A 20,244-nucleotide genomic window follows, 5' to 3' on the forward strand; every position below is an offset into this window, starting at 1 on the left:
CTCTCCTTAAATGGATGGACAATTCTCATGCTTATAAATTGGGTCTTTAAGCAAAGTACAGCGCTGCTGCTGGAGTGTACCTTTCTAACACTCTGCCTCATTAGACTGAGGGGCCCGTTTGAGCACTAATAATCAGTGTGAAGCAATAATTCCTTCATGACCGCCTCTGGGTCATTACTGTCAATGTCCACTAAGAGGATTGGGACTTCTTAGTTAATCTACAAGATAAATGTGGCTCATATTCTCCTTCTCTCTAATTCTGTCTCTGCCTCTCCCTAATTTAGTCTCCTTTGCTCACACTTACTATGTTAATGATCAACACTCAACAAGAGGTGTCTGTAACTGGATCCAATTAGGCCTGTAAGGCCCTTTGGTAAAGAGAACGTCCAAACAACGTGTCATCACTTTTTCTTTTAGCCAACTATCTTTACTTTGAAGCTATACTCGGCCACCTATTTATGTGAAAATATGTTCAAATCACAAAAGGGGGTGCATTTCCCCAAGTGAAACCCTGTAGATTTCCTCATTTGCCCAAATTAAATTCTGGTTTGTATCTCAGCAGCAAGACAAAGCTCTACACAGAGAAAGCTTACCAATGACCGCTGACCAGTGACCAATGATATGTTAGTTTAGCATGAAACCATCACAGACTAGTTGCAAACAGTTACCTTGCACTGGCCTTTGGAGCTTCCAGTGTGCAAAAGTGCCAGGAGTAACTTCAGGTATTACACTATATTACCAAAAGTATTCGCTCACCCATTCAAATGATCAGAATCAGGTGTCCTAATCACTTGGCCTGGCCACAGGTGTATAAAATCAAGCACTCAGGCATGCAGATTGTGAAACAAGACATTTGTGAAAGAATGGGCCGCTCTCAGGAGCTCAGTGAATTCCAGCGTGGAACTGTCATAGGATGCCACCTGTGCAACAAATCCAGTCGTGAAATTTCCTCGCTCCTAAATATTCCACAGTCAACTGTCAGCTCTATTATAACAAAATGGAAGCGTTTGGGAACAACAGCAACTCAGCCACGAAGTGGTAGGCCACGTAAAGTGACGGAGAGGGGTCAGCGGATGCTGAAGCGCATAGTGCAAAGAGGTCGCCGACTTTCTGCGCAGTCAATTGCTACAGAGCTACAAACTTCATGTGACCTTCAGATTAGCCCAAGTACAGTACGCAGAGAGCTTCATGGAATGGGTTTCCATGGCCGAGCAGCTGCAGCCAAGCCACACATCACCAAGTGCAATGCAAAGCGTCGGATGCAATGGTGTAAAGCACGCCGCCACTGGCCTCTAGAGCAGTGGAGACGCGTTCTCTGGAGTGATGAATCACGCTTTTCCATCTGGCAATCTGATGGACGAGTCTGGGTTTGGAGGTTGCCAGGAGAACGGTACATTTCAGACTGCATTGTGCCGACTGTGAAATTTGGTGGAGGAGGAATTATGGTGTGGGGTTGTTTTTCAGGAGCTGGGCTTGGCCCCTTAGTTCCAGTGAAAGGAACTTTGAATGCTTCAGGATACCAAAACATTTTGGACAATTCCATGCTCCCAACCTTGTGGGAACAGTTTGGAGCGGGCCCCTTCCTCTTCCAACATGACTGTGCACCAGTGCACAAAGCAAGGTCCATAAAGACATGGATGACAGAGTCTGGTGTGGATGAACTTGACTGGCCTGCACAGAGTCCTGACCTGAACCCGATAGAACACCTTTGGGATGAATTAGAGCGGAGACTGAGAGCCAGGCCTTCTCGACCAACATCAGTGTGTGACCTCACCAATGCGCTTTTGGAAGAATGGTCAAAAATTCCTATAAACACTCTCCTCAACCTTGTGGACAGTCTTCCCAGAAGAGTTGAAGCTGTAATAGCTGCAAAAGGTGGACCGACATCATATTGAACTCTATGGGTTAGGAATGGGATGGCACTTCAGTTCATAGTATGAGTAAAGGCAGGTGAGCGAATACTTTTGGTAATATAGTGTATCTTAGCTTACAGGACGCCACTCCCCTACACAGAGCTCTGCTTCACAGACAGAGAGAGCTCTCTGCAAGTGCTTTATAACCATTCCATTCACTTACCGCCTTGTCCAGATTCCAAGAAAACAAATGTGGCAATAACTTTGACTTCATATTTTTCTGATTAAATTAATATATTAATCATGTATGGCAGTAGTATGAACATATGAGGTATGCAGTGATAAATTATCTGAAAAAGAAGAGCCATATTTTTGTCTTTGCATCAGTTGCAGCGTTGATTTTGTTGACAAATAATTTTCGTCAACGACAATGAAAACAAGATGACTTAATAACTTAATAAAGACTAATTTATGGTGACAAAAGCTATGACAAAATCTATTGACACTTTTGTCAGTGAATAAAAACAAGACAAAAACGTTAGGGTTGGATGAGCTGGGAAGAGATCCAATCAGAACTAACTTCAGGAGGAACTAATCTCCTCGTGTGGTACGGAGCGGGAGGTTAGATGCATACCTGGGAAGCGAATTAGCACTTGCTGTATGTCGACAAAAACTGTACAGAAATGTCAACATTTGAGAGAAAGAGAAGTACAGACATATGGATACATACTCTTGTTTCTTTATATGAGACTCAATACATTAGGAACTAATTGGGGAAACAAGACACACTTGGGGCTCTATTTTCGCAGACCGGGCGAGGTGAGGGCGCAGCACAGCTGCGCTTCGCCAACTGGGTGTGGCCAAGTGGATTTTGCAATTTTGGCACGCCATGCGCTGTGGCGCATGTACTCCGGCGTTTTTGGGATGTATGACTTATAATGTGTGATTGTCATTTGATCATGGCTGGAACTGAAACAATCAACATGGCGGATGAAGTAATACGAGTGTTGTTCTGTGCATGCCTGTTTTCAGCATTTTGATTTGGGTGGTCAGTTTTTCAAAAACATTGTCAAAATGCCTCTCTCTGCCCGGCCTCTCCTGTCTCTCTCCACCAGCTGCCTAATAAAACAAAACAAAACAAAACAAAGAAGTGAAAACACTAGTGTGAACGAAAACCATTTGACATGAGAGTAGCATTTTCTGAATCCTCTGGATAAGCGTGAACTTTGCTTTTCTCTCTTTCTCCCTCTCTTCATTATTCTACTTGTTGCCAGTGTCACCCTGCCTCTCATTCTGTCTCCTCCCTGTCTCAAATGGAAGAGCGTGTTCCTGTCTTTTCCTACAAGCTATCAGTTAATTGGACACGACACACATGTTGTCCTAACACACTACTCAGCAGAACAGGAAACAGTGTTCTTTCCACTCTGAAAAGGGAAGACAAAGCCACAGTGAGGATGTTTACATTTTTTATGATACAGCGAGATGTTTTTCTGAAATGCATTTTTGCTTCCTTTTACACTTAATAATAGTGAGAACATCATCATCTATGGCAACATGCACAAACACCCCATGCCAGATTTGAAAGAAGGATGATGCAGGTATACAATATGCAACATAGTAAGTCAATGATGTAAATTAATATTCATATTAAATTAATATTCATAATATTCGGAGTTTCTCTCTCTTCAGACAGACACACACACATACACAAAGCAAACACAGCACACACAGAGGCCTAGCTGAAAACATGACAGCCAGCTTGCATCACTCACTGAGGGAAGATTATAATAAAACATTTAAAACTGAATATCGAATCTCTATAGAAAAACTGCATACAGAAGTACTCCGTCATTCTGATTCTCTGAGGATCTAGTAAGACATAAAAGCATTACTGTGTGAGTGTGTGTGTGTGTGTGTGTTGAATGTGAGACGCTGACAATATGAGACAGTTAGTATAAATAAGGCACTGACTGAGTTTAAAAGGCAAATTTATAATTTGTAATTTGAATGGAGTTTCAGCCATAAAGGATAAATGACCTGTTTAAATAAATAAGTACTGCAGACTTTTATCTACATGCCCCTTCATTTCAGCACCAAATGGATTTAGACAGATTAATATTATTAAAAAAAAAAAAAAACATTGTACACATCATTTTTGTTGCACAATATGGAGCGTGATGCTTAGTTTGCAGCACATTTTGTCAAGCTTATGCATAAGAGTGAGACTGGCTCCATACTATATTTAAATGATCAGCCAGTTTAGAGTTTTGTTGTGTGTGTGTGTGTGTGTGTGTGTGTGTGTGTGTGTGTGTGTGCGCTCGCGCCATATTTTACTCACTACATACTCTCCATATTGTCATATTGTGTGGCAGAGCGAAATTATTGCTTTGCCTCTCACATGTGGAATAATTTTCTTTGCAGTCAAATAATATTTGGGTGAGACACAGCACTCTGATCGACAGCAAGCAGTGGTGAACCTTCTGCACGTCAGCACACACACCTCTCTTCTTCACCATGTTTCAGCAGCTCATTCCCCTCGCATAGAGAAAGACCCAGTTCCTTATGTGACAAGATAATGAAAGCACACATCTTTTTTTTTATTCTGTCCTGTTATCTTATTCTGAGAAACAGGTATAAGAGTAAAACACCTGCACACCTCTGGAGTGAGGCGATTGTTGTAATTAAGTGGATCTGGGGGCGTTTTTTATTTTTAACAGTCAGTCTCTTGTGGCGCCATGCATAATTGCTGTGACTGATAGGATGTGGGCTGGGAATTGATCTTGGGAGCCAATGCTATCCTATTATTCTGCTCCACTTCTGTCTGTCTCACTTGCTCTCTGCCCCTCCGCCTCCCTCTGATTTGGGGGTCCAGGGCTGTGTGAAGGCCTTCTTGAAGTGTGCTCAGGCTAAAATGTCCACAGGGCCAGATGGCATCTCTCCTTTTTTTACTTAAAATCTGTGCCATCGAACTCACACCTGCTTGGTGTCCCACTTTTCAAAGATCTGTTGACTCCATGAATATTCCCTCTCTCTGGAGGAAACCCACTATTATTCCAGTCTCAAAAAATTACCTGCCCTCAGGCTAACAATGGCTTTCACCCTGTAGCATTAACATCAGTTATTAAGAAAAAAAATCATGGTGGCTTTTCTCAAGACTGATGTCCGACACAACTTAAGAGAAATTTCAGTCATCATACAAACAGAGACATAGTGCAGAGAGTGCAATTAATGTGTAATGCATTTGGCCTCCAAGCATCTGGAAGACCCCAAAGCCTATGACTTTTAGTTTTTGTTGATTTCAGCCAACAAAAATCCCATGGAACCCCACATTTTGGTTCAGAAAATGAGATAAATGCATGTTAATCCTTTTATCACTGGCCATCATGGTTTTGTTGTTTCTTTAACAAACCAGAAACAGTGTGTCAGGTCACAGTGTCAAACATTGGTACCTGTACAGGAACCCAAAAGGACTGTCTGTGCTCTCTTGTCCTTTCTACCCTTTACACTAACGACTGATGAAGCAAGTACCCTAAGTAAACTCAGATGCAGCTCGGTGTATACTCTATCTCAGAATAGTGTCCTGAAAAAGGAATTGCAAGTGGAGCATTTGTCAGTGGTTATGAGCTTTGACAGCAGTATTCTTTTAGGACTCATTTTGGCTGCTTCCACATCGGATGTGGCTGGGCAGAGTCTAGCTGCACCACAGACGTTTACCATTTGAATGGTAGTGCTTGGTTTGTGAAATAAAGTAGTTACGTTCCACACGGGACAGTTCTGTTGATCTGATGACTGGTTTGTGAACCTTTTTTCAGGAGAACATTCTGAGAGTATAAACCAAGCTTTCTGCTTCAGAGCGGAACATATTGTACGTTTTTTAAAGCCATTTACAGTTGCTCCACTGATCACTGCTGTAGCCAATGAAATGATGGTTTCTACATCTGAGCATGACGCCAGATAATGTGATAGTAGGGTCTAGGTTCCAGAATTGCGAACATGCCCTTTAATGCCATGACAGTCAAAGCTAAAAGAAGAAAATAAAATACACTCACCATCACATAGTTACATTCTAGTAAGGCCTTTTGAGAAATCCCGACTCAAGATTTGCACTGTGCATCAAACAGATGACTAGAGGCTATGATAAAATAAAAACGCATGAACCCCTGTTCACCCTAACCTTAACCTGAGGAAACCCCTACCAAAACTTAACCAAACGTACGGAATGGACATTTTTCAGACTACTGGGTTTTCGGAATAGTGGGCATTTGTTTTCGGTGCCATCGGGCAAATGCACTTTTGGTCCAATATTATGGGACATTTACACCCTGCCCCCCTAACGAGCAACTGTCATATGATCCACTAGAGTCCTGCAGCGGTGCTTTCTCCCTCTGTAAATTATGGGACATTTTGTGACTATTGGGGTTTTGGAAATAATGGGCCTACACACCAATGGGCAGTTCCTCACTCCCCAGGGTCCTAAAGGCATCTTCATTACACAGGCACTGAAAATTGTGTCAGATCTAACATATGTTCTCTGCCATGAATTTCAGCTCTTGCCCTCTGGCAGGAGATACTCTGTCCCCTGTTGCAGACCGCACCGATAAAAACATTCATTTGTACCTCGGTGCACTGGGACTTTAAATGGAAGCAAATAAGAATGGTAAATGGCCGAGGGCATAGCGCAATGGATGGATTGACAATGGGTGTATATGGCTTTTTGTATGGAATACAACATGGCTGTTTTATGATGTTTTTATGCATGGCTGTGTTTTATAGATTTATGACTTTTTTTTTTTTTTTTTTTTTTTTTTTTTTAATTTTCAGCTGCCGTGTACGGTCTCAGAAAAACTTAACCCTCAGAGACAATAACGTGTGTTCTGTTCTATCCTACTATTATATTTACCATTTTGTTCACATCAATTTCTGCAAATTTCCTTCTTCCCTCAAGCCTTCTCTTTCTTTGTATTTTTCATGCCGTCTTGTCTTTTCTATCCATTATTTTCACATGTCACATCAATCTCTGCAGTCATATTATTGATATTATTAGTGTTGATAGTATTGATCTTATTAGCGCTGTCAACAAACATTTGTTTTGCCAAAACTTTTATAACCTAAAAAAAGGGTGTCACTGCCGGTCTGACACACTGCTCATTTTCTCCGCAGCAACTGTTACAAATAACTTGTGGCCTCTTAATGAATGGAGATCTCACTTGTTTGTGATCTTATTATCTCAAACTCAAAGTAGCCATTGATTCTACAAGGCAGCCATCGCGCTATAAATCAGTCTACTTGTCATTTATTAAGCACATTTCCCTCATGATAATTTCATTGTGCAGCAGCAAAGCAACACTCAGCGAGGACAAAATAAGGACACAGCACCAGGGAAACATTCTCTAGGGAACATAAATTTTGGCATAACACTAGAGATGTTGACAAGCCTTGACTTATCAACGGCATTGGGATTGAGTTGTCTAATTAACCCAATCTTTTCCTCATGGCCTCTTGGATGAGGTCTCTAAATTGAGCATAACATCTGAGCAAATCCTTTACCCAGTTCATGCTTGGCACGTGGGTTTGAATCTGTATTGTGTTGGTTAGAAGACAAGAACACACAATTTCTTTTCTCCAACCAGCAACAATTTTAACTGCAATTGTAGAGAAACAAAACATTCACAGGGGGTTCTTTTGCATAAACACTCTCACCACCTTCCTGGAGAAAGTCCCAGCACAAAGAGTATGCTTTACAACAGCGTTACAAAAAGGATCAATACAATGCATATTACATAAAAAAATATTTACCATACAGGACAAAAGCCATGCATAAACCCACATTCCTGCAATTGTAAAGAAGCAAAACAACCATATGGGGTTTCTCAAAGGCTCTCAGCACTTGTGTAACATCATGAGTAAAGTCACTAAATGCTCCATGCTAGTGAAGTCTCAACAGTAAGTAGGGTGATCATATCTTCAAACCCTCAAACCAGGCCCCTTAAATGCACCGCACACACATGCACGTGCAGATGTATACGGTTATGCACGCATCATAAGCATTCTCATCAGGATGGGGGGCAATTATTTCAGCACTTAGCACACCCACTGAGCACAGCATGGGCAGCGACTCAGCAGACGAAAAGTTGTTTTGTCTCCCACAATCCACCAAAATATAGTTTTAAAAAAATGTATAATAGCACGAGTAAACACAAAACAGTGATTGCACTGGTGTAATATAACACATGTACTGACTGAAAATGAAACACAGGATATTTGGCAGTGTGCACAAGCGAAATGGCTGACTGTGACACATTCTCTGCTTGCTAACCTGTGTTGAAAGTAGAGGTCAGATTACTTCAACTCTGGCACCATTCAGCCAAAAACACTGAACATTTTTGATATGTAATATGTATGTTTGGTTTGAATTGCAAGCGTGAATAGCAAAACACCAAAATAATTTGGCAGTGAATGTTGGAAGCCAGGACATTTGAAATACAGATATTTGTCAGGACTCAGGACACCCAGCAACTGGGACAATGCCGGGCAAACTGGGATGTCTGGTCACCATAGGGTAACTACCTAACAGCCCAAAATTATCTAAACACAAAATCAGTGAGGAGCATCTGTGGGGAAATGATCAATCCTGTCAAAAAACAGTACAGTCAGCTCGTTGTTTTCAACAAAGGTGCTGTCAAAATGAAATGCAAATGCATGCCATCCCATAATAGGCACACAGAAATGCTGAAAACAATCAAACCTTTTCATAACAATAAACCGATACAAAATTTTCCCCAGTAGGAAAATTTTAATTTTGCTTATTTGAAAACTGAAAAGGCTGCATACATTTAGTGGGGAACCAGTCAGCTCAGCCGCAGACACTCTTTTGTCTTTCTTCTTCTTCCACGATGTTGATCTCACTCTATTCACCTCAGCTTTTTTCCCTCACCTCATTCTTCCTCTCAGTCTGCCCGTCAACCTGTCATTCTCATGAGCTTTTAGTTTAGTGAGTCCTTCAAATCTGCTGTAGCCCATTTTCCTCTCCACCACACCACAAATTTGTTAATTTGGAATGTAAATGTAATCCCTCATAATCAGGATGATTCTCATCATGTGCCCTACTTGACATGCAGCTGAAGAAGATAAGTGTATATATGTTTTCTCAGCATGCTATTTTGCTCTATTATGTATTACTGTCTCATGTCTGATGCTGCGATAAGCTGACAAAAAGATGCCTTCTTTTTTTCTGGTCCTTCTTGAGAAGTAGAGGTACAGACATAACAAGTGGGAAGTGTTTTTGTTTTTTTGTTTTTTGTTTTTTCAATCCCCCAGCATGTAGAACAATCACAGAATGGAAGGTTCCAACACTTAAACATGAATAGTGGTGCTGAGACGTTACACTGCATATTGTGGTAAACCAGGGAAAATACCCACACAACCCCCTCAGGGCCATCGACCGAGCCAAAGTGAACCTGCAAAACCACTACCTGCAGGGTGTTCAGCAACTGGGACAGCTCCTCCGGCTTAATCTGGGTGATGTGTTTGAAAGGAGGTGTTATCCAGTCCATTTGGCTCCTGGGCCCGGACACACCTGGGTCCCATCAATTTATCAGTGCAGCAATGAATCTCAGAAAAGGTTATTTGCAACCACATGACGCTTCCCATAAGCTCTGCCTGTGACAGAGCCAGATGCTGGTCAGGACATGGAGACAAGAGATGGCGGTCAACAAAAAGTGTTTTTTTTTTAGATTATATGAAGAGCATGGAGGCTAATGTAAGGGACGATTGCTAAAAAAAAAATAAAATAAAATAAAAAAAAAAAAATATATATATATATATATATATATATATATATATATTCTTTATTTTCATGACTATTTTTTTATTTTCATGACTATTTTCTTTATTTTCATGACTATTTACATTGTAGATTCTAACTGAAGGCATCAAAACTATGAATGAACACATGTGGAGTTATGTACTTAACAAAAAAAGGTGAAATGACTGAAAACATGTTTTATATTATAGTTTCTTCAAAACAGCCACCCTTTGCTCTGATTACTGCTTTGCACACTCTTGGCATTCTCTCGATGAGCTTCAAGAGGTAGTCACCTGAAATGGTTTTCACTTCACAGGTGTGCCTTATCAGGGTTAATTAGTGGAATTTCTTGCTTTATCAATGGGGTTGGGACCATCAGTTGTGTTGTGCAGAAGTCAGGTTACTACACAGCCGACAGCCCTATTGGACAACTGTTAAAATTCATATTATGGCAAGAACCAATCAGCTAACTAAAGAAAAACGAGTGGCCATCATTACTTTAAGAAATGAAGGTCAGTCAGTCCGGAAAATTGCAAAAACTTTAAATGTGTCCCCAAGTGGAGTCGCAAAAACCATCAAGCGCTACAACGAAACTGGCTCACATGAGGACCGACCCAGGAAAGGAAGACCAAGAGTCACCTCTGCTTCTGAGGACAAGTTCATCCGAGTCACCAGCCTCAGAAATCGCAAGTTAACAGCAGCTCAGATCAGAGACCAGATAAATGCCACACAGAGTTCTAGCAGCAGACCCATCTCTAGAACAACTGTTAAGAGGAGACTGCGCCAATCAGGCCTTCATGGTCAAATAGCTGCTAGGAAACCACTGCTAAGGAGAGGCAACAAGCAGAAGAGATTTGTTTGGGCCAAGAAACACAAGGAATGGACATTAGACCAGTGGAAATCTGTGCTTTGGTCTGATGAGTCCAAATTTGAGATCTTTGGTTCCAGCCGCCGTGTCTTTGTGAGACGCAGAAAAGGTGAACGGATGGATTCCACATGCCTGGTTCCCACTGTGAAGCGTGGAGGAGGAGGTGTGATGGTGTGGGGGTGTTTTCCTGGTGACACTGTTGGGGATTTATTCAAAATTGAAGGCACACTGAACCAGCATGGCTACCACAGCATCCTGCAGCGACATGCCATCCCATCCGATTTGCGTTTAGTTGGACCATCATTTATTTTTCAACAGGACAATGAGCCCAAACACACCTCCAGGCTGTGTAAGGGCTATTTGACCAAGAAGGAGAGTGATGGAGTGCTGCGGCAGATGACCTGGCCTCCACAGTCACCGGACCTGAACCCAGTCGAGATGGTTTGGGGTGAGCTGGACCGCAGAGTGAAGGCAAAGGGGCCAACAAGTGCTAAACACCTCTGGGAACTCCTTCAAGACTGTTGGAAAACCATTTCAGGTGACTACCTCTTGAAGCTCATCGAGAGAATGCCAAGAGTGTGCAAAGCAGTAATCAGAGCAAAGGGTGGCTATTCTGAAGAAACTAGAATATAAAACATGTTTTCAGTTATTTCACCTTTTTTTGTTAAGTACATAACTCCACATTTTGTTCATTCATAGTTTTGATTCCTTCAGTGAGAATCTACAATATAAATAGTCATGAAAATAAAGAAAATGCACTGAATGAGAAGGTGTGTCCAAACTTTTGGCCTGTACTGTGTATATATATATATATATATATATATATGTATATATATATATATATATATATATATATATATATGGGGAAAACATGTTTATTGGGAAGCTCATGTGTACAGGAGTTTTTGAGTAATCACAGTAAGGTGAGGTAGACATGTAAACGTGTTAACAATTTCCTGCCATAACCTGGTTAGTCATGGTAATCTGTGTTTTTTTTGTGTGTGTGTGTGTGCATGTAAGTGTAGTAAATGTTACATCACCTGAAAATCCATCTATATTTGGTCAGTTGAGAAGACAAGAGACAAAGAGAACATTTTTTGTCTCTGTCTCTGCATGTGTCATAGCATTACTGTTGGCCATGCTGAATTATATTCATCCCTTGAATGTAAGGGATTGTAAGGGAGATGTTGTTACAGACTGTGAGAGAGACTCTCCCCTCCCCCTTACAGGAGAGAGAGAGAGGAGTTAGTAACCTTGAGGCTGGTAGGGATTCATATATCTTGTTCAGTTATAAGGGCACATTCTAGCTGTTATGGCTGCTTTCAAATTGAATGATATTCTCATTAACCTACAAAGCCCTGCTGTCTATTGTGAAAAGTCCCTTGTTGTTAGGAGTTACTTCCAAAGAGCAATATGGAGCATCTATTCAGACAAAGCCTTGAAGAGGAGCATTTGTTTCAACACATTACCTGTAGATAGGACCCCTCCTACAGGAAAGTGTCAGTCCATCCACTGCCATCCACTGCTCCACTACCCAAAGGAAATTGTAGGGTTTCAAACTGCTTGAAACAGGAAGAGGGTGGGGTGGGAGGGTGGAGTTGGGGGGGTGCCGCAACCCCAACCCCACAGCAACAGCAGGTGAACCCTGTGACTTTATTAAATTTAAGCAAGACTGGAAAGAACACCAATTACCAGTTTTCTGCAGGTGTAACTTTTCCCACCACAGACACACTGACAGCACAGTAGATAGGCTAATGGTTTTCTTCATAGAAAGTGGCTGGCAACTATTTTTAAAAACAAAATACATTTTCAGACAGGTAATATAGCTGCAGACCATGATTATAGGTGTAAACGTGCAAAGAGCAAGCAGAACAACCAGAGGCAGAGAAACAATTCAGTTATTTTGGCACATTAAAAGACATTAATGTATAATGTTTAAATAAAAATGTATGAACTAACTAAGTGAACTAACTAAAGTTTGGTGGACAAACTGTACCAACTGAGTTTTGTGCCACTATCCTTGCCAGGCAAACAGTCTAATCACTAGGCCCCTGGACAGGTATGGATGAGGAACTATAGGTAAAAAAAATATACCTATGAATGTGGTAGTTTTGCCCTCTAAAAAAGAGTCATTTAACACATTGTTGAGTTATTTACAACATGTAGACTTTCTGTTGTAACATACATGCTCTCTGCAGTTTATGACTTCTAAATAGACAGGCCTGGGTTTGAACACGCAGTCTACAGCCTGACTGACAGATATTTAAGCCAAATTTCCTGGAAAAAGTACTGTGATTCTGCAGGGCTATGTCTGATGAATTACTGTCATCATGGCCTTCCAAATATTATAAGAGTAGTGACAGTATTATTCATCAGTTTAATGAATATTCATCAATCTGCTGAACATTTGACATTGTCAAGGCATTCGTCAAATAGTCACATTCCTTCATTAGTCGTGAAAGAATGAGGGTGTCAGGTGTTGTATTTTTTTTTTTTTTTTGGCAACTTACACTGTAGAATGATCTCAGTTAGGTTTGAATATAAAGAGAGGTTGGCAACTCTCGCCTCTTGTTGTCTCTGTGCCACAGGGTTAATATTATTTTTTTTATGTTTGAAATGTGAGTGTTGCGCCTGCCCTCGGACTAATCATTGTCACATTCAAGTAACTGATGTTGAGTTGCGCCTGTTGAAGACAGGATGAATTTTGAAGCACTAGCCGTAATAAATTAACAAGACCTCGCAAAAGCATATTTGGGTTATGCATATTTCACTGCTTAGCTGTACTTGGTTAAATTTGTTGCAATTTTAGTCATGGGTTGAGGTTTTGTGCAGTGTCATCTGGTCTGGTATACAGTAGTGTTGTGAACAATAAAACATTGGCAAAAGTCAAGAACTGACAAAGGAGAAGCAGACTAATAGTTGAAAAGGCTACTTGGGTCGATCTGGCTTGAATTAATCTCTAAAAGAAGTAAGAAAGTAAAAGTGAAATGGTTCAGAAGTTGCTGGCCAAAGTGTGAAGTTGATTGGTATTGTTTTGAAGCTCTTTTACCTGAGTAGCAGCTGCAATTTAAATCTATCCACCAAGCTGCTGTTTCTTATCATTTTTAACATCCAGATACACTGAGTGAAGAAGAATAAGAAGAAGTAGAGGAAGAGGAAGAGAAGAGAAGGAGAAGAGGAAGATTTACAAGGACAATAAGGCTTGTGCATTGGCCACCACTTTTTGATTCAACCTGATGCAAAAATATACCGCGTCTTTATACAGGTGTCACTCTGTCGCTTCCAACTTGCTCCCATCTCATACCATCAGCTGTATCTGCACTCTGTGGGCTCGACCATCACTTTTCTGTCCACCAATTTGGCCACCAGGACATTTCTCCAAACTGCCCTCATCTCCCACTGACCCTGTCTGACCTTTCTAAGTCTACATTTGCTCATCAATCCATAATCTGGCCTCCTGACCTCTCACTCTGTCCTGACTGTGGCTCTTGGACATCTCTCTCTGCTCACTCCTCATTCCTTGACCTTTTCTGTCACGTCTGCTCCAGGTCATCCTGTACATCCCGGCATGGGTCCAGTTGTATAAAACCCTGTTTTATACAACATCTGTCACACTGTCATACACAACACAGATGTGATTGATGGGTGCATTTATTTAGAGGCACATGAGTGATCAAGTAACAGTCATTATGATGAGCACTGTAAACAGGTTGAGCCGTGTGTAATGGCTTTGTGTATTGACAGCAATGACAGCTGTGGCAATGTTAAAGAACCTTGCTGTACTTTTAGTTGCATGTGTAAAAAAAAATGAATAAGCAGCAACAGGTATTTATATGGAAATGAGCAAATTAGGGGTATGTATACCTCCATTTATGGTTGATCGTGGGAGTGGACGTTAGGTTTGTGCATGTGAGAACAATTACACAAAGACTGAGATTTGTAAAACAGAATCATGCGTACACACGGCTTTATCAATCTGATGAAAATAATAAGTATGTGTATTTCTGGTTTTGTGCACACAATCTAAGGCATGATTCTATACAAAGTTTTATGCATCTGGCCCCCAGCTCTTTTGCTACTACCTTGTGTGGTGAGTAAGACTAGGGACATCTAAGGGAAAATGGCATGTCTGGCCTGGTGACCTCACTTCCTGTCCCTCTTCCTTCTCCTATATTGTGAATATTCTAATCTTGGAAGATCGGAAGATACATAAATCCATCAAAGCAATGAAAACAGCAAAGGTTGTGGGTTGGGTGTTTGCTCCTTTAGTTCATTTCGTTCATTTTATGGATATGTACCAAATATCAGACAGTGTGAGCCTGAATATATTCTTTATGCTCCACTCCCCCTAGGTGACTTCTTTAAATGTGTATCCTTCAGCAAAGTTAGAACCCTTTCCTTGTATTGTTACATGCTACTTTTTCTGTTTGTTTTAAGGTAATGAGTTTTGGATTGTATTTTTCATTTTCCCACCAATAATAAATAAATAAATAAAGAAATAAGTGCTTCGAGTGATGTAAGCTAGATGTTGATCAAAGGTTGACCTTTGAAAAATGAAAAATGAATGTACATCTCTACTTGCTCCTCTTTTTCAGTATTACTATAATCAGGTAATAGTGTTACAACAAATAATAGTCATCTGAAAATTCCTTTTGCGGTAAATTTGAGGTAAAACATTAAAATACCAGAAATGAATGACATACGTTTCAGAGAAGTAAAATTTTGTGGTGATGATGATGATTAGATTAGATTTCATTCCCAAATCATTCTGAATCACTGTGCAGGAATTATTAATGCTCTCATAAAAAAAAAAATTGTCCTCTCAGTAACACGTGCTGGACCAGAGATTATGCAGAATGACTGGGCTCTTGCCTCAGGACCAAACCCGACAGGCTGCTAATTTGTTTTTCTTTTTGACAGCTGATATATCAATAATCAATCGATGTCAGTGGATGAGGTTCAGTAAACTTCAATATCTTTAGATAAGGTGTTATAAGACAGAGAGATGTGAGTGTGTGTGTCTGTCTGTCTGTCTGTGTGTGTGTGTGTGTGTGTGTGTGTGTGTATGAGCATTCGTGCGTGCGTGTGTGTGTGTGTGTGTGTGTGTGTGTGTGTGTGAGCACGCATGCATGTGTGTGTGTTTGTGCATGTGTGTGCATGAATTGTTGTGTGTGAACCCCGAGGCCCCGATGTTTTGTTTGTCACAGGTGCACATCTGTAGCTGGCAGTTCTTGTAGGCATTTTTCTGAAGATAAAGCAGCTTCAAAACATCTGAGAGCAGATACAGATTTGAACATGTGTTTTGGACTGTGTAGCCACAAAAAATATCCATAAACCTGTGTTTGTAATTTGAACCCTGAGGAGATTCACAATGCACCATTGTTTTGAGCTCAAGTTTATTTGTAGAACCCAATGCAGTCAATCAGAATAGGATAAACTCTCACATAAATGTGATCAAATGACGAAAAATAAATAAATAAATAAATCAACTTTGGGAGGGGCCACACAGAAAGGGAATGATTAGGTGAAAAAGAGGTGCTGGGTTGAAAACTGGTTGAAAATTTGGCATCAACACCAACTCAGTCACCATAGTGTCACCATAATTTTGCACTTGAATACATAGCCTATACTTGAATGCATAGACTTTAAAATGAAACTGTACAATTACCACATTATTGGTGCCCTCTAAATTTTGATGCTCTTCCTGTGAGTTATGTGTCAAAACCACTTATTGGGGTGAGAATGAGTGAGTGGAGAGGAGGAGGTAAAATCAGTGGCATCGTTAGGCCTATTTCAGGGAGGCTTCAGCTCCCTTAAAATATTCTTAAGCACCCCCAAATAATTTGGTGTGTTTTTATTTATTTATTTATTTATTATTGTTGTTGTTGTTATTATTATTATTCTTACAAAAAAGTGCATACAAATTCAATATAAAGACGCAAGAATATGAGTTTAAATAAATAATAATATAACCTGTAATTATTCAGTTGAACATGATCATAAATCTGTTGGTTTCCCCTCACTTCACAGAGTAAGGTAGAGAGCCCCGTCAGTGCTTTGTTATCCAATCCGTTCCACTTGTTCATATAGACAACGCCCACATTACTGAAGATCCAGTCCACGTTTTCACTGCTACCTTACACCTCGCCGGCAGCGCCACCTGCCGGTACCTACAGCAGACATGCTCCACACAGCCGACTGAGAATAGCATTAGGACAACTTGAAGCATGGATATATGCACGTTTTTCAAGAAAGTAAGTTCTTATCACTGCTGGTAGTAACAATTAGTTAGCTACAGCCTCCAGCTAACAGCAGAAAACCCTATGTAATTAATGAACTAGGTGCTCCCCGTTTTAATAAATAAAAACCTGGCTAGCACACTGAGTTAAATTGTTAGCATGATGTTGATTTCTGTCACTTGTTTTACCTCTGAAAAAAGGGAGCTGAACTCCTTCACGTATCATAAACATAAGTGAATAATAAGAATACACTAATAATAATCACTCCACCACCCCTACTGACCTGTAGGAGTCAGGGCAGAGGAGCAGAGAGAATGAGAGGAGAGAGAGCTCTACTGGAGAGGTGAGTCTAAAGCGGGCATCACCAGTTATCGGCAAGTACATTACATGAATAATACTAGTGTTTCACTCTAAATGTCAGCCTTTGGGATATCTTTTGAATGTGGTATGATTTCTTTTTATGTCAACTGCCATAAAAAGACAGTAAGAAAGTTTGCACAGCCAGCGGCGACAGAGCCTGTCTACAACGAGCCTTGCCACTCTCCCTTAACCCCCATTGTATTGAACTTGGTTGCAGTTCCACCGTAATTCCACTGGGGGTGATCGCGGGCGAGTGCAGAATGAATGGGGCTCTATGGAGCTAGAGGGCTAAATTTGTCTCTTACACCCGTTTATGGTTGAAAAATTGAAAATACTGTTGTAGTTTCTGAAAGTTCAATATGGATTATAGGTTAAAAGTGAAATTAGCGAGAACTTATATCCTTTCAGTTTCCCACAGGTTGGGCTGTTGTTGGCCATAACACGCTAGCATTTGCTAATGAATGCTGATTGGTCAGTGACGGACTTGCGGCTGTTTACGACCAGAGATCCCACTTGATGGCACCTGAAGACCAAGAGAATCCAGAAACACCACTCTTAAGGAGGACTTTTCTATCAAAGTTGATCTGCACTCTCAGTCACACACAGCTAATGCTGATAGTTCATTCCTCTGTTTTGATTGGTAGATTGATGTTAAGGTATTTTTGGTACTTGATTCCTGTCTTCCTGTGGCTGCCTCTCTCTATCCTCCCCTGTTGTCTCTCTCAGCTTTAAATTAATTAAAATGACTGAAATACACAGGATGTGTGTACACAGGAAATGTAATTTTGTAGTTGCAAATTGTCTTGATTTTTAATTTTCCCAGATTTCTGCCCTGGGTCCATTGCGGGACAGGACACAAAGCATGTTACCTGGAACATCCTGTCACACATTTTTTGTGATAGTGTGGCCAAGAAAATCAGTTTGAAGGGAGCAAATGGCAAGATGGCCTTTAGGCAAATGGCAATAAAGGCAGTACTTGAACGTAAGTACAGTATGCATAAACATGTCAGTAGCTTAATTTGTGAAAAGAGGTTGCAATGTTTAAATCCTTAGAAACTGCTTTACATGTCTTTTTGAACAGTATGCACTTTCACTTTGTGGTACTTGCATTAATTTGCCGTTGGTGTGGTTTGTATAGGTGCTGTACGCAAAAGTCATGTGCAAACCACAGACATGGACATCAATAAACATCATCAGATGGTTCAAGTTGGCATCAGACCGTGGAGGTTGTAGGAACTGCATGATGCGAGCGCAGGTAACACTAGAAGCAGCTGGTATTTAAATGAATGTGTACTACTGTTACCACTGCTAATGTTTGTGTTACTGCCTTGCAGTGTACATGATTATACAGTATATTGCAGAAGGTCATAGTTTGAGTGGTCTGGTATTTTAGTCACAATGTTAATAGCCATAACTGAGTGTTCTATTTTATAATCCCTAATCCTTAAATCATTTGTAATCAAAAATATTTTTCATCTCTAGGGCCACGGCTCAGAACCGGAGGCTGCATGGTGACCTGTGAAACCCAGGAAACCCTCTAATGTGGCCAGCATCCTCAAAGCTGTTTGCAAGTTAATGTATCAGAATTTGTTCTACACTACAACCTATTCATGGAGAAAACATTCTCCATATTGTTCTTGGACTATTTCATTGTTCAGAATGCAATGTTTGTTTTGTTTACAATCTGAAAAGGCTGATCTGAAATGTAAATTTGCTTGTTTCACCAAAAATAATCTTAAAGAAAAAAAAAAAAAAAAAAACAGACAAAAAACTGTTTAAAAAAAAAACAAACAAAAAAAACTTGTAACAAAAAACTGTTCTACTGCAGAATCGTCTGTGACAACCTCCTCTCCACATCTCAGTTTTATGCGCATGAAAATGTGTGTTGTATGGAGATGGCTTGTATGACTTGATTTGTGGGGTGTGTAAGTAATTTATTTTATTTCGTTTGTTTTTTCTTTTAATTTTTATTTATTTATTTTGAGCAAGTGCTGCAATCATTTCTCTTTTTTCAATTAATCATCATAAGAGAGTTTAAGTAACAGGTCTACCTGTTGTTGGGTCAAAATAGCTCTTTTATCCAATCAGAAGAGAGAATTCATACAGGATACAGGATAAACCAGTGAAATTGGAATTGATGAAACAAAAACATGAGCAGACTAAATTGGACCAGAAACACTATAAAACCACCTGGGTTAGGGTTAGGATTAGGGTTGATCAAACTGGTATCCCGAACTGAACATTTATTTTCTGTTTACTTAAGAGCTTGAGAGCAGAATTGAGCAAAACATATCACTTACACCCCTTGTATTTTCATGTTTACAGTTTGTACTTGAATACTTTGGTAGAATTGTGCTTTTTGGTTCTGCTGTTTACAATGTTATGCAACATACAATGTTATGTGTTAAGTATTGCAGTTTGTACAGTGTTGTGGTGCCTAATGTTACCATGAATAAATGGCACTTTAATGAAGGGAAGTATTGTCATTATTGCTCTTAATAGATAGACAAACTTAATTGCCCATTTAAACACATTAAAGTATGATACATTAATAAAATAGACCATTAATTGTTGATATGGAAAATGGCTTTGTTACAAATCTGGACCACATTCAGCCCAATGCTGATCATATCTGTGCCAGATTTGGGTTGCATTTTTGCTTCTCTGGACCAGTTCTAGCCCAAAACTGTTGCAGATCTGGCAAATGAGTCCATACCCCCACCCACCCCTTTTTTTTCCTTATTTATTTCATTAAATTCAGGTCCATGTTGCATATATTTATTATTATAAAGGTTTCTGTAAGTATAAAAATAATAGAAAAAATAAATTACAATGAACAAGTAATGACAAAGTAATGACAAAATGTAGGGAAAACAAACAAACAAACAAATAGCTTACAACGTCTGCTAACTAATTTGTGTACATTTGAAATGTCTGAATGATGAAAAGTAATAATGTTTGTCAATTTTTTTCAATTTGTGATTTCTAAGTTTTGAATTTTCAACTGTAGTCCAATATTATTAATGTTGTTATTTTTCTTTAAAAATGAAAAAGGAGAGTAATTTTTTTAGAGCCAAATCATTTTATGAATGTAATATTTAGTCAAAATAATAATCAAAT

The sequence above is a fragment of the Myripristis murdjan genome, chromosome 14, assembly GCF_902150065.1.
Source record: "Myripristis murdjan chromosome 14, fMyrMur1.1, whole genome shotgun sequence".
NCBI classification, from domain to species: Eukaryota; Metazoa; Chordata; class Actinopteri; order Holocentriformes; family Holocentridae; genus Myripristis; species Myripristis murdjan.